This window comes from Dipteris shenzhenensis, chromosome 13 (genome assembly GCF_047967505.1).
Source record: "Dipteris shenzhenensis isolate YYH24624 ecotype China chromosome 13, Dip_SZ_1.0, whole genome shotgun sequence".
Taxonomy (NCBI): Eukaryota; Viridiplantae; Streptophyta; class Polypodiopsida; order Gleicheniales; family Dipteridaceae; genus Dipteris; species Dipteris shenzhenensis.
The window spans coordinates 28507519-28523352 of NC_141608.1; positions in this window are offsets into that span (position 1 = coordinate 28507519).

Below are 15834 nucleotides of genomic sequence, written 5' to 3' on the forward strand. Positions count from 1 at the left end.
TTTAGAAAATATGATCGGTGCTCTCTTTTAGAATCTAGTAAAGCAACATAAAATTTAGTGGGTCACTCAGGCATATTATCTAGACATGGCGTAACGGAAAGGTGATTCCTCCAAGAATGGATAAAGTTTCTCTTACTTGGCATGAACCTCTTTCATCATGTTTCACTTTTATAAAAGTCATGACAAGCCTAAATATAGGGTTTTGTGACCATTCCGTGAACAGACAAAAGTCATAAAATCTAGTGGGCACACGAGAAAGATCTAAAGAATCATTCACCTTTCTACTTGTTGTCTTCAAGGACCAGGTACAATAGTGGCCACATCGTTATGGATGGGTAATGTAGTTGCCAGAGTTCCTTGAGGATGGGTACAATGTTGTTTCCTTGGGACATTCACTATCCATCATCTTTTCCTTCTAGGGAAATCTAGAGAAGGCACATCCATTTCTTATATAATCCTATCTACTTTCTCTATCATTGTGCTAAAAATACCTAGCAAACCATCGTCCCATATTCTTCCCTCTTGCTATTTTGACTCTCATCACTTGCCTATGAACTTTGCTCTCACACTAGGTCTAACAAATAACCAAAAAAAGCTCCAATGTATGTTCTCTATACACCAACTTTACAATGTCTTAAATGGGTAATGCAACTCGCAAGTCTAGCTGAAATTACATTTTTTGCTTGAAATTGGTATCAATTTGAGCAAGGCTCATGCTTCCACTTTGAAGGCTAGCCATTGGGCAAGAGGATAATAAGTTATAACAAACCATAAACCAAACTAAGGAGTAAATGATAGATCAAGGAATTAAAAAGAATAAGCAAATACGATAATGTTGCACGGGAGTGGGGCATAGACACCCAATACTAAATGAATGGAATTTTGGATGTTCTAAATAGAAAAACTTACGTGAATTTTCATCTCTTAGATTATATATTAGTTTTTTCTAAGAAGCCTTGGTATTCCTTTTATAAGTACCTAAGAATGAAATATTATATCAACTTCAATTATGCTCATCCTTGCATTCATACACAAGCTCTTGCTCATGTTTGTTCTCTTGATCATCTGATCTTGTCTCTCAATCATGCTCATGCTCATTCTCATCATAATGCTTGTGCTCATGGTCATGCTCATTCTCATGCTAGTGTATGTGCTCATGCTTGTGCTTATACTTGGGATCATGCTCATGATCATTGTTACACTCTTGCTCATTCTCATGATCTTGCTCCTACATTGACTCATCCTCATTCACATGCTCCATAATTCATGCCTAAAATGTAAATTATTGCTTGATGGATAATTAGATAGGGTTTGGAGTTTACACTTTGTACAAAGAGGAGATGATGGAAGGAAATGAAAAGTTTATTAGCTAAATCCATTTTATTAGAGGATGAAAGGACTTTTTAAATACAATTTGAACCGTTCATGGATGTAGGAGGGGGGTGGGGAGGTGAAGCTACATACTTACCCTGGCCTTGCATAGTCTTAGAGGTTGAAGCCAGGGTTGTATCCTTCAGAAGCTAGTAGGATTTCTTGCCCTTGAGTGTATGAGCGGCTATAGTAGATCCATTGCCCTTCTTAGCTATAGCTACAATTACTTTCGAGCTAGTAACTATAGTAGATGAGGAAGCTTCTATTGGAGCCATTGGACTCATGGACTATTTGTTGGCCTTTGGTACTTCAGGGAAGACTAGACTAAAAGTCCCATTGCCAATTGTGATGACCAAAGTGCAATCGTCCTTGGTTGGAGTTGCGGTGCATTTGTGCCAATCAATTTGGTAGTTAACTTCCCAAGAGCATGTTCTTCCAAGGATAATCTATTCATCCATAGCACCTATCGGCATAACATAGAATCTACTAGTAGCCACACGATGGTTATTAAATGATAAAGGAATTTCAATACAACCTATATTGGGCAAGATTTTTCCATTTACTGCTCATACCATGACAACCGTAGGTTCAAGAGTTATCTAGAGAATGTTAGGAGGCGAGTGCACATTTTGTATGAAATCAAGTTATCGATGGCACCAGGGTTGATGAACACTTTGGCTGAGCATATGGTTTCCCTGCACAACTAAAAATCCACTTGCACCCTTGCTAGGGCAATGGTAAGATCTTCTATGAGGTTTAACCCTTCCACAGACGCTTTACAAATAGTTATGAGCCCAATTTTTTCGCTTTGGCTAACACAATCTATCTTCTTCTATCGCTTGAAGCTTCATTCGAGTGACTTCTTTTTTGAGTTCTTTTTCTCAGTGGTCGATGGCTTGTAATGTTTGAAGCATTCATGGGCCATAGTAGCACTTAAGCTTGCTACCATTAATGTAAGCATCCATTTCAATACTGTCAAGGGTCACAATTCTACATGACCCTTGGGGTGTGATTTCTACAACCCGATATGAACCCATTCCTCGATATTTTAGCTTACGCTTGGTGTTTCTTATGCTATATAATAGCATGAGGTCACCTTCCTTTAGGTCCTTGTTTCGAAGGTTGCAATCAAACCATTTCTTCCAACTTAGCTTCTCAATTTTTATGCCATAGTCCACCCTCAACATTGTCGCATCAAGCTTTTCAAGCTTGATTAACCTTTCAGGGATTGCGTCATCTGATATTCGATCCCTAACTACCACTCTAAGGCTTGGGAACAATAACCTCCATTGGCAAGACTGCCTCTACTCCAAACGCTAGGCTAAAGGGTGTGTAGTTTGTAGTGACCTTGTATGCCATTTGATATGCCCATAGTGCTGCGGTGAGTTTGTGCTCCCAGTCATAAAATGACTAGCCTCGACCGTGCACGTCATTGTGTGACACAAGATCTTGTTCGAGCTTTTAGCTTGTCCATTCACTTGGGGTTAATAGGGTGTGTACTTTCGATGCACGATGAGGAACTCACTCATTTATATATGAATCGTGTCATTTACGAAGTGGGAAGCCGAAGCAGGATATCACATTCTCATACAAGAATTTAGTGGTTGTTCTTGTATCTACTTTCTATGTGGCCTTGGCCTCTACCCATGTGGTGAAATAATCTATGGCCACAATAATGTAGTGGGCCTAGGTCCCTTTTCTGGCTGGATTAATTGGACCTACAAAGTCTATTCCCCACTTCTTGAGGGGCTCGTCTGTGAGAACTCCAATTAAAGGCATATTATCTTGACTGTGAGGTATGGAGACTCACTGGCAGGGGTCGCAACACTTAACAAATTTGGTTGCATTTGTGAAGAGCGTAGGCCACCATAATTTGGTCTGCAATACCTTACGGGCCGTAAGCTCTCCCACGAAGTGACTGCCTGCAATGCGTGAATGCGCTTCATCCAGAATCTCCATGAATTCATCTCCTTGGACACAGCAGCACATAATGCCATCTTTCCCCATCGAGTCAAGTTGTTTGGCTATTAATTGATATGGGGCTACATCCTTGATTAATTTCTTGGCCCTATCTTAAGTTGAGTGCCTTGTCCTGAGGGAATCCATTAGCTAAAAAGTGTATGATCTCATATGCCCACTTTGGAACTAAGTCAACCAAAAATAATGAGGCATCTGGAAGATCATCTTCCACTCCTGTCACTGGTTCTCTCAATTGGGAAGTGGGACATATGATAGGCCATGAAATGTGTACGTCCCTTTCTTATAGCAATGTTGAAATTGAATTCTCAAAGAATGAGCATCCACTGCATTTGCATCTAGTCATGCATGGTTTGTTAATAACCAGATAAAGGAGAGCTTGGTGATCCATGAAGAAGACAAACTTGTTTGCTAACAAGTAATGCCTAAACTTTTTGACTACATACACCATGGCAATTCCTTCACATTCAATTGTAGTATAATTCATCTCAGCATCATTTAGTTGGTGACTTGCAAAGTATATCAGATAGTCCAAGTTGAACTCTCCTGGCTATGCCAACATGCACCCTGTCGTGAATTTAGAAGCATCAATATGGACATGGAAGATTAAGCCCCGATTGGGGCTCATAGAATCGGGGTTGATGCCAAGACTAACTTGAGGGTAGGATAGTTGGCATTCTTCTGACCAAAGAAATACGATCAATAATTTGTACAAAGGATGTGCAATCTCGGCATAATTGTAGATAAACCTACAATAATAGCCCATATAGCTTGTGAACCTTTGTACACCTTTTGCACTAGTGGGTGGGGGTAATTCTAGGATAAGTTTAATCTTATTATAGTCCATGGAACTTCCATTTTTGGATACTACGTGACCAAGAATCCCATGTTTTACTCTAAAGCTGGCACTTCAAGGGGTTAAGGGAGATTTTGTAGAGGCAGCATCTCTCAAACACAATTCTCAGATACTTGAGATGATCATACCATTTGGAATGAACGCATGTCATCTAGAAAAAACTTTAGAAAATCCATTGGGTATTGTTTGAAGGCTATGATCATCAACCATTGGAATGTCAAGGGAGTGTTAGTGAGTCCAAAGAGAATTACCCTTGATATATAAACTCCCCATTCCATGGTAAATGTAGTTTATGTTGATCTTGTAGTGCTATAGACACTTGGTTGTATCCCAAGAACCCATCTAAGAATCTTTAAGCCTCTTTGCCTGCGACTCTCTCTAGGACATGCTCTTTGTAGGGCAGCGGAGAGTAATGGTCTTTGCGAGTTACAGCATTCACTTTTTGGAGATCAACACATACTCTAACCTTGCTATTCTTTTTCAACACTATGACAATGGGGGATACCCAATCTGTATGCTCAATCTTGTAAATGAGCCCTGCGTCAATTTGCTTTTGTCCCTCTTTTCAGACAATCATCAAATACTTTGGGTTCATCAAATAGGGTTGTTATCGCACCGATCTGATATCATCCATAATAGGGATGGTATGCTATACAGCTTCTAGTAGCATGCCCTTCATGTCCATATATTTCTAGGCAAAACAATCTTGAAACTCACACAGCAAAGCAAGCAAGGCCAGTTCTTGCTCGGGCATCAAATCATTGGCTATGTAGACTAGTTTAGGGTCTTCACCTTCATTAGGAAGGTCCACTTCCTTGACCTTAGCTAGAACATCATAACCATACTGGTCTCCTTGCTTGCTCCCTAGGTACCTTGCAATCTTGTATTGTGTAAGCCTTGAAATGCCTAGGGACTTGTCAAGGATCTGTTTCTTCCTCCTTGTCATCCTCTACAACTTTTGGGGCAGGTTGCTTCTCCTTGGAAGAAGCCTTACTATACTTGGCTCATAAGGCCTTGTCTCTATGGGGTGTTTTCTCTTCTGAAGGAGGCTTGACCTTGGGAAGAGGAGCTTCCTCTACTTTAAGGGATCCAAGCGAGGCCTTAATTTTGTCCAATCTCGATCCCCAATTGGATGAGAGCTCATGATGTGCTAGAATAGCACTCACATATCTCAACCAGTGAAGATCTATCTTCACATTCCACACTCCTTAGTCATCCATTGGCACCCTCAAGACATTTATCATATTTAGGGGAACTACAATTCCTAACACTTTGGGATCATAAGCCACCATTTTGGTTCCTGTCTTCTTGTGTCTATGGTCATTAGGACATGCATCCAATTCTAACAGAATTCAGGTTTTGACGTCGGAGCATACCAGTGCTCATCCTAGTCCTCTCCCATGTCCTTGGAACACATCAATGGGTACAATCCTTTGAGTAGTGTTTGACTCGGCCGTAAATAGATTGCAAGTCATGGGTTGTGCTTTCCAAGTTTGTAGGTCAACCATCACAATCTACTCATCCTTGTATTGATAAATTATATTAGAGGCCCACTAGACCTGCAACATGCATAAAGGGTCTTCCCAAGGTCTTCCTAGGATGACATCATAGCCATCCGACTAAAGTCTATCCCCACAAATCAAACCCGATAGGTAAGACCAAAGGTCTTGGTCTTTATGTCCTTTAGGACTCCCATTGGCTATGTTGTCACCCCATCAGCTAGTTTTACGATTAGGTTAGTGCTTTCCATTTCAAGCTTTCGCCATTTTGCTTAGCGCACTACTTCATGACAATGTTGACACCCCCTCTGTCGTCCAATATTGCCGTTGCCTTTTTTTTTTGGTAGAAGATCATAATCACAGCATTCATATTGTCACTCTCAAAGTACTGGCGTAGCTTGTTGACCAGTATCTTCAGCAAGTTCGAATCTTCGATGGGAGCTTCAACTACCTTGGTAGACACTTCTTCTGGGGTGACCATTTCTCCATTCTTCCATTCGGAGAGATCCCTCCAAAGGATGGGGTTTCCTCTTAATAGGACTACTATGGGCATTTTAACCTATGTGGACCCCATGTGGACAAGAGTGCAGTGAGTTTAGCCACATCCCAAGGCTAGCCAATTGGTTTGCAGCCTTTAGACTATGGTTCTTCAAACCCATAAAAGGACACAGGGTTCTCATCTACAACCTAATGCCAAATAGGTTCCTCTTTCAACATCTTATGATGTAATTTTCCAGACGATGTGCTACTCAAGGCTATCTCATCCACTTTATTTAGGGTAGGTAGGCGGTAGAGAGCTCTTTTTGGGCCTTGATGGTTGGGATCGATGGTGTCCATGCTTTTGATAGTCCTGAGCCATTGCTCAAATCTTTCTTGACATTCACGGACTAATTGTTGTGCCTCTACCAGGCATTGTTTCTCAGTGGCTAGATTGAGGTATTCATTCTAGCCCGCTAGGCTTAAATCCCATCTACATGGCTACACTTCACTTACCCTACCCTTCACCTCAAGCCATGATGCAGTAGGATCTATGGTCAAGTAGGCAGGTCCTAATGATGCTGAGGTGGAGACCATTGCGGTCTCTTCATCTGAGCCACTCTAGATTATGACTTGATTTGAGCCCTTTCCCACCTTAATTGCACTTGCCCTGTCTTTACCCTTAGACTGAGAGGTGGTTGCCCTTTCCCTCTTAGCTTTTTTACAAAGCTCCTTGCTCATGGCCTTAGCTTGGGCCCTTGTGTTCACATTTGATGATACTGAGGACACCTGGCCTCTCTCGATACTCAACAGCTTAATGCTGGTTTTAGGGTCAGGAGCCGTTTTGGGAGTTCTCCTCATGGGACAATCCTTGTAAAGATGATCCACCCCACAACCAAAACATAAGGGGGTGTTTGAATGGTTACAGTTGTCCCAGGTATGGATGGGTCATCCTTGTATGGATGGTCCTTAAGAAAGTGAGATCCTTGTCATGTATAATAGGCTATGGTATGATTAGCAGCTGCCTTATAAGGACATGTTGACCTTGGCAAGTGTAGCATTGGATAGCTGGTCTGCAAATCACGGTGTTATGTTCCTAGCTCATTGTGTTGTGGGAGAACTCTGATACATCAGAATGTGTTGCTTGTCTTGCATGACATAATGACTTATCTGACTTGTTTGATACACACATAGGACATTCATAGAGAGAAGAATCGAGTATCGTTAGGGCATAGTCTGGGTCCTCCCGCTTGCTTGGTGGCTCTTTAATGATAATCTGGTTTATGAGAGTAATCTGTGGAGACAGGGGTAACTTGTGGAACTAGGACCGCGGCAGTGGCAATGGTAGGTTTTGAGCCCGTAGTGGCCCTTGGTTGATCAAAGGGGCTCCTTGTATAGCTAGCTAGCCTTGATTATATTGATTTGGTGGTGCATGTAGAGACAACAGTTGCCTTTGTTGGTACATGGGCAGAGGCATTGACTTGGGATATTTACATTGTGAAGTCTCATGGTTTCCCCATCTAGGACAATGGCCTCAGTTGCTAGCCTTGCTCATAGGCGAGGGCACTCATTTGTAGAATGATTGCCCATGCATATTCCACACCACACATTGTTTTGCCTTGGAAATAAGTGTGGATTGTTAGGGCCTTCTCTACCCAACCCACCCTTGTGCTGTTGAGCCACCTAATTTGACAGATCTATGGCTACCTCATCTATGTTCATGCCCTTAGCTAGGAGAGTTGCATCATTGGCCTCAACTATGCTAAGTGTCTTGCCAATATGAGACACTTCAAAAGGAGCAACATGTGATTTTTATCCTTTATATTCTCATCTTAGAGCACAGTAGTCTTGCTGCAAAGCTCGAAGGATGTGGGATTCAAGGTGAACAATTGATCATGCAACTTGGCATCCCTTAATCCAATGAGGAATTAAGGCAGGAGCCATTCATTACTCATTCTCTCATGTGGTTCACAACGAGAATTCAGATGTTTAATCCTAGTGATGTAATCCTGTAGGGTTTCATGCTCTTTTTGTTTAACCTCATACACGTGGTTGATTGGACTCCATTTCATTCTAGTGGGTACAAATCCCACTATAAAGGCCTTCCTTAATGTCTCCCAGTTGTAATTTTCCTCCACCCCTAAGGCCCTATACCATTGGCCTACCTTACCATCAAGGCTTAGCTCGAATTCATTCACTTTATCCAGGTCATTGATATCTCGAAAGGTCTCACAGATCTGCTCAAACCTTTCAACATGGAAGACATGATCTTCTTCTCCTAGAAACTTAGCGACGATGAGCTTAGAGATGGTAACCATATGGCTTCATGAAGCGTTAGTATTGCTTCCCATAACCAATTGCAGTGCAGCCCCCCTTCCTAGTGCTTGCACTAGGATCCTCATTGTCTCGTTCAGTAAGTATTGTCAGTGGGGTGCCGATGGAGGTGCTTGAGCATCCGTGGGGTGGATTATAGAAGTTCATCGATCAAATATGAATTGTGTTCACTAGTCCTGACCTCGTGGAACCTGGAGCTAGCACACGTGGTGGGCTCGGGTGGGCTCGGGTCTACTGGCCTCACTACTGGTAAGGGCCTTGGCATCAGGCACTGGCTTGTAAGGTCATGGGGAAGGGAGTAGCTTCTGGAGCTCCTTCCCATATTGCATATAGATTAGGACAAGGGGCCATTGGGTGTTGTAAGGTGTTCTTCCCAAAGTCATTCCCCTACCCATCGGACTTGGTGGCTAGAACCTGGGTACCCTAGGGCTCAGAAGTTCTTGTGAAGGAGGGTTCATGCTCATAGAACTGAATACGTGGCCATGTAGGCTCTTCAACTGAGATGGGCATGGAATTACTTTGAACATTTCCTAATGCAAAAGTTGGGGAGGGGGGGGGTCTTGTTGCTCTTTGGTCATTCTAGTTTGCCTGGTGAAGGGATTGACTAGGTCGAGATCAGATAAGCCGAAGCATCCCATAAAATTGGAGAATGACTCCCACATATGCAAAGCTGTAGTGGAAGGGGGGGGGATTGGGGCGTCATAGAGCTGGAATTAGGAGCCATGGCGACCCCCAAATTTGGGCTTTCCCCCATTTCAATGTCAAAGCTCATGGCATCCTCTAAGCTCAAGGACTCTATGTGCACGGGACCATGTACAAAACTTAAGGTTGAGATCCTAGATGGAATTGACCGTGCGATGTTCGATGGACCAGTTAGGATGTTGTTTGAAGCACTATCCTCCAACTTGGGTTCAATACCTATCACCCTCCTAAACCTCAAGTGCATGTGTCACCCACTGAATCTGGCTGCCCAATCACTGTGTCTTTTTGGCCCTAAAGTAGAAGTCTGCTACGTTAGCCTTAAAGCACCGACTCCTTGAGTCATTGCGTTTTCAGTCGCATTAGTAATATAGCAGTGACTCTTAATGTGATGGGTCCTTAAAGCATCAATTGATAATGTAGGGGGTGATTAAAGCAACAATTGGTATAGCAACAAACTGATAACGCAGTGATTGAATAATGCAACGGGTTAAATATAGCAGTGACTCCTAACATGTCGGGTTGTGAGTCATTGCATTAACCTTAAAGGGGGGGTTGACCTCTAAAGTAATACTTGAGAGTTCATTAAATGCCACATGGTGTTAGGTAAGGTAGGTAGGGGTGGTTGCCTCTATCATTCTCATATTATAACCACTTGGGCCAATGCGGCTCCAAGGCAAACAACATATGCTAAACCTCCAACCCTCTACATCTTCACTTGCTATTACAATGTATGAATTGTTAAACTATTTGCGGTGGTTAACACACCATGCTAGGTGTGTCGGTTTGTAGAGGAAGATTGTCTCTACTGAATCCATGAGGCTATAGCTTATTGGGGAGGCTTGCAAGTGTGAGAACGGGAGTTGCTTGTCAGGGAGGGGACAAATAGCTGTAGGCAAAAGGGGCGAATGGTTGTAGCCACTATGTTGGTTATCTTCTACTATTATGCTGGTTAATTTTCATTTGCATTGTATGCAATAAGGGGGTAGGGGTGGTTGATATTCAACCACTGTGCTATTGTCAACCACCTCTCTTGTTGTCAACCACCATGATGGTTGCAACTGTGCACTGAGAGAAAATTGGCTTAATTAGAGGACAAGGACACTTATCATAATGATGGCAGGAATCGTCGTTCACCATGCTGGCACTACTAGTTAGAGAGCACATTTATGAATCCTAGTTACCGTGCTAATTGGTTGTTTTATTGGGTTTCAATCGGCTACCATGCACCATGGCATTCCCTATATTAAAGACCACCATTGGTTCCCACTCCTCAAAGTTCAAAGAAAGTACATCTACCATGAATAAGCACTCTGTCAAACCTAACACAAAAATTTCAAATAGAGTGATTACAACATAAAGAGTATACATGGAGTAAAAGAACTTACAATGTGATGGTATCGTAGTTTGATTGATTGATGGAGGCAAGCACACATCCTTTGCCATGCAGACATGTTGCACCCTTGTAGGCCACCCTTTCTTCCCAAGCTTGAACTTCAAGATGTGGCCCTTCTACTCATGTAGAACATCCCCTCTCTTGCTCTTGGGAAGCTTATGTGGCCCCTTACTACTTGTCTCATGATGATCCAATCATTCAAGTTGTAGGTACAAGGGCTCCATCCACTCAATGAATTTTAGGCATTGTTTAGCACATAACTAGCCAAAATAGTACTCGATCATGTGGAGATGTTCCTCACCATGCTTGCAGAATAATGAATCAAAAAATAAGAGATTGATGAAGGTGTTTAACATTAGAGAGAGTCAAATGGAGTAGTGCAACTAGCACGATAGAGGCAAATGAAGTAGGCAACGGGCGAGGGAAAACAATAGGAATGGAACTACAACATAGTCCAAAAAAGGAGGAACAAAAATTTAGTCAATCCAAAAAAGGAGGAACAAAAATTTAGTCCAAAACAATAGGAATGGAATTATAGCCCTTGAAGGAGACACAAAGAGCATGAATACAAGAAAAGAGAGTGAGAAGGGACGTGGATGCAAAGCATTCTTCTAGGAGGGATGTGGTAGCAGAGCATTTGTAGGAGAGCATGTAGCAGAGTAGAGCAAGCTCTTGCAAATTCTAACCCCACAATTGAGAAAGGAGCAACTAGACGAGAGCAGAGAAGTAATGGAGGAGGGGACAAGCTAAGTAGTAAGTGGAGGAGGAGAAAAACTCACCTAGAGACCCACATGCTAGGCATTTGGTAGATTTGGGGAAGGTTCAAGTGGCAAGTAGGCTTGGAAGGGTGCAAGTGGCAAGTGGGCAAGTGGGCTAGGAAGTGCAAGTAGCAAGCGGGCTGGGAAGGTATAAAGGTGTGAGAAGCGAAGCAGAATTGAATAGAAATGGAGAGAGAGAGAGAGAGAGAGAGAGAGAGAGAGAGAGAGAGAGAGAGAGAGAGAGAGAGAGAGAGAGAGAGAGAGCAAACCACACAAACATTGAACTAAAGATGCAACTATTTTGGGGCATTTTTTGAGCCCTGCTGTTGCGATGCATTGGTGGGAGAGATTTCAATTGAGACAGGTTGGCACTCTCGCTAGGTTTTTCACCAGTGTATTGATTGCCACACTGGCATAATGTTCAGACACAACCTATCAAAGCATGTTGGCATAATCATTTTGAATATCATACAAAGCTCAACACATAGCAATCCAAGCTTGTACTCCACCACATATAGCCATTCTAAACATGGTATAGAGCCCGCCACATGCCACTCCACACCTTTACTCTACTTTACTCCATAGGCATACATCCACTGTGAACATGGTGCAGAGCACGACACATGCCACTCCCTTTTTTGGAGAGGAGCACATAATACATGCCTTTCTTGGATGGCAATATAGTGTATGACATTGAGCGATCTGCAAAATAGTGGAACCGTTGCATTGGTTCTTGTGTGCCACCACCCCACTAGCTTATAACAACCACCATACTTGTTCAATAAGAGAGATACTTTAGCATTAAGGCTATTTAAAACGAGTGTGGTGGTCTCAGGAGCTTTTGTTATAGCTATTTTAGTACAAAAGAAGTAAATCAACCATTTTAACTGGCAAGAATTTGTGTGCCTCATTGTATAAAACAAAAATTCTAAAGTTGAATGATGCCTTGGGGGCCCCCAACCTACAAACTGCCATAGTAGATAATTGTGGGAATAGATTTCATTGATCACCGAGAGGGCTGGCAGATATGCCAACCTAGAAGCCCAAGTAGCACCCCAACCATGGCGGTGGTTGGAATGCACTTTTAGCACTGTTTGATCAATTTTGGGCACTTTTTATAGCACTTTTTAGCTCTTTTAGAGCATGCTTGTGATCGATAGAAACTAACACAAAGAAAAAAAAATGATTGCTTAGAGACACTCATAATTTATATAAAAAACTAGACTATCACATGCATTCAAGGGTATATTAAAATCCCTTAGCACACAACAATGGCATACTCTACTACAAAATCACATTCTACTGTAAATTTTTTATTACAATAGTCTAAGTAGATTCACCATTTGGCACTTGTTGAGAGAATATGCGAAAAGAGAAATGTATTTGTATTATTACAAAATTTGTAAATATTACAAAATATTGGAAGCCTTGGGACCAGTCTACTATAAAGTTTTTATTACAAAAATCTAAGCAAATTCACCATTTAGCACGTGTCGAGAGAATATGAGAAAGAGAAACATGTTTGGATTACTACAAATTTACAAAATTTTGGTAGTCTTGTGCCTAGTCTACTATAAATTTTTTATTACAATTGGCCATTTGCATCCGAAGGTGCTACCTTGAACCTTGCCTTGAGCCCTATGTACAAAATTTTGGCCGTTTGCATCCCTCAATGCATCTTGAAGGAGGTCGAACATAAAACAAGGTACCTCTAGTTTGAAAGGAATACTTCCAAGTCTTGCAAGCCTTTGAAGAGGTCAGACATAAATAGGGCCACCTGTGGAGTTGCACTTTGAAGGGAATATGTATTGCCCTGCCATGCAAGCCTTTGAAGCAAGTCGCACATAAATAGGACAAGGATGCTAACAAGCATAAGGGGCAAAACGAGAAAACTCTTCCAAAGAAATGCAAATCCTTCATCGACATCTAAATGGGGTCCCTTCATCGACATCTAAATGGGGTCCATAGAAAAGAACTAAATGTAGGCCTTTTGAGTTCATTTGTGTCAACTCCTCGATCTTGAGACCAATTGGGAACTGCTGTTGAACAGGAAGCCTGAACACCACACATGGCATTAAAATATTATAGCAATTAAATGCAAGCAAGAAGAAGATAAAATAGGTATGATGGTGGTATAAGAAATGTTGGTAACAGTGGGTATCGATGCAAGAACGGACATGGCAAATAGGGGAGTAGTGGAGAAATAGGCGTGAATAGAATTCTATATGGTGAGAGCAACAGAGAAATAACGTTAGTGGAGAGATAGAGTTCTAGATGGCGAACATGGGAGAGAACAGGGGAGCCGATGAGTGGTGGAGAAATAGCATTAGATGCTATGTTTAAATGCATGAAGATGAGGGTGCTCTTTTATGCATGCATCTAAGTCTTGAGAATATGGCATGCCCAAAAAATCATAAGTGGCCTTAAAACAATTAAAGTGGCCTTTGAATTAGTCACATGCTAGCTTGCTAGCATGTCCAATTAATCATGAGTTGCCTTTAATCAATCATGTGCCAAACACATGCTAGCTAGGCGGATCAGTTCACAATGCCAAATTAAGTGCCGATGATTGGTAATTAATTGCTCACTCTACTTACTCGACATGCAAGCTTGGTGGTGCATGCCAACCCTATGGTTGTCCTTGGGGCTACATTTTGAATCATCATTAAATTCTTAAATTGATGCCACCTTTGCACAAACTCAATTTGAGATGTATACTTGTGTCTAATGCATGCTAGCCAGGTGGCTCCATTTCCAATGGTTGGGCCACCAAATCGAGCCTCGGTGACTAGTAATTAGCTACTCACTCTACTTACATCGGATGCAAGCTAGAGTGATAGCTCACTCTACTTACTCTACATGCAAGCTCAGTGGTTGTCATCGTGATTGGTAATGGCTCACTCTACTTACTCTGCATGCAATTAGCTGCTCACTCTACTTACTCTGCATGCAAACTCGAGTGATAGCTCACTCTACTTACTCTGCATTCAAGCCCGATGGTTGTCATCGTGACTAGTAATGGCTCACTCTATTTACTATGCATGGAAGCCCAATGGTAGTCATAGCTACTCACTCTACTTACTCTGCATCTAAGGCTAGTGGTTGTCATAATGCTCACTCTACTTACCCTACATGCAAGCCAAGCGGTTGTCATAGTGATTTCAGTTTGAATCATCATTGTATTCTTAAATTGTGATTCATTACATTCTTAAATCGATGCTGCACTCCCCCTTGCATCCAATGCATGCTAGCCAGCTACTTACTCTACATGCAATCAGTTATACTTAGCCATCTTGTAACTTCCATCCGCTCTTGCAACTTCTATCCTTCTCACAATGGATCCCTTTGGGCACAATGAATTCCAAAACTCGCCATCTAGCAACTTCTCCCCAATGGATTCGTTTGGCTCACCATCCAGCCCCTCCTCCCCAATGGATTCCTTTTTCTCACCATCCAGCCCCTCCCATCTTGCAATCATGACACATAGTCCCATCCAGCTTTCCTCCCAGCTTTCCTCCAATCTTGAAATTGTGAGACATAGTCCCATCCAGCTTTAGATGCCTGACCTAGGTTTTCTTGTCAACTTCCCCAAGATAATGAAAGAAGTTAACATGAAGGAGGGATATATTGTATGTCATACTTAGAAATATCTTATCGATGCAAGTTGATTGAAAAGGCACTTTGCATCCATAGAGGCTTGTTACATGGAGAAGTCATGGAGGGAAAAGGACATTTTATATTTATTTCCCAAAGCTCAAATTAGTAGAGATGGTGGAGTTAAGGCTTGAGCTTGCTAGCAAATGTTCAGGCTTTTTTGAAGGAGACAAGGCATTTCTTTCCTGACATGAGAGTAACTGCTATGAAGTTTTGGTAAGTTCAAGTAGTGTTAGAGAACTTTTCTAGCACTGTTTGGCCAATATTTAGCACTCACAGGCTACTTAATCATTCTCTTTTCTCTTGGATTTGCCTCTATTTTGGAGTCTACTATGTTCAACAACTTATTTAGGGAATGCCTAATGAAGGAAATTCCTCTTCTTGACCACTTTTGTGCACTTTTTCCCAGCACTCTTTGACTAGTATTTAGCACTCTTTTAGCACGACCACAATAAGTCTATGACTTACTGGATAAGCGAAACTGCATAGCGAGTGTGATGGTTTTAGGATTAACTTAAACATTAATTTTAAACACATTATTCCAACCACCAAGTTGGTATTAAACATAAACTTTTAACTCGTTTGACTAGTATTTAGTACTCTTTTAGCACTATTTGACCATATTAAGAAAAAGACATTAAGGGAAATCCCAAAGTTGAACCGAGATTTTATTCATATAAATATCAAAATTTTTCAAATAGGACTCATAAAGTATTCATAAGACCAAAATTCATAGCAAGCATGCATATATTAATAAGCTTATATTACAAAAAGGTGTTTTGTCAATACAAGAATGCAGTATTCACAAGACTA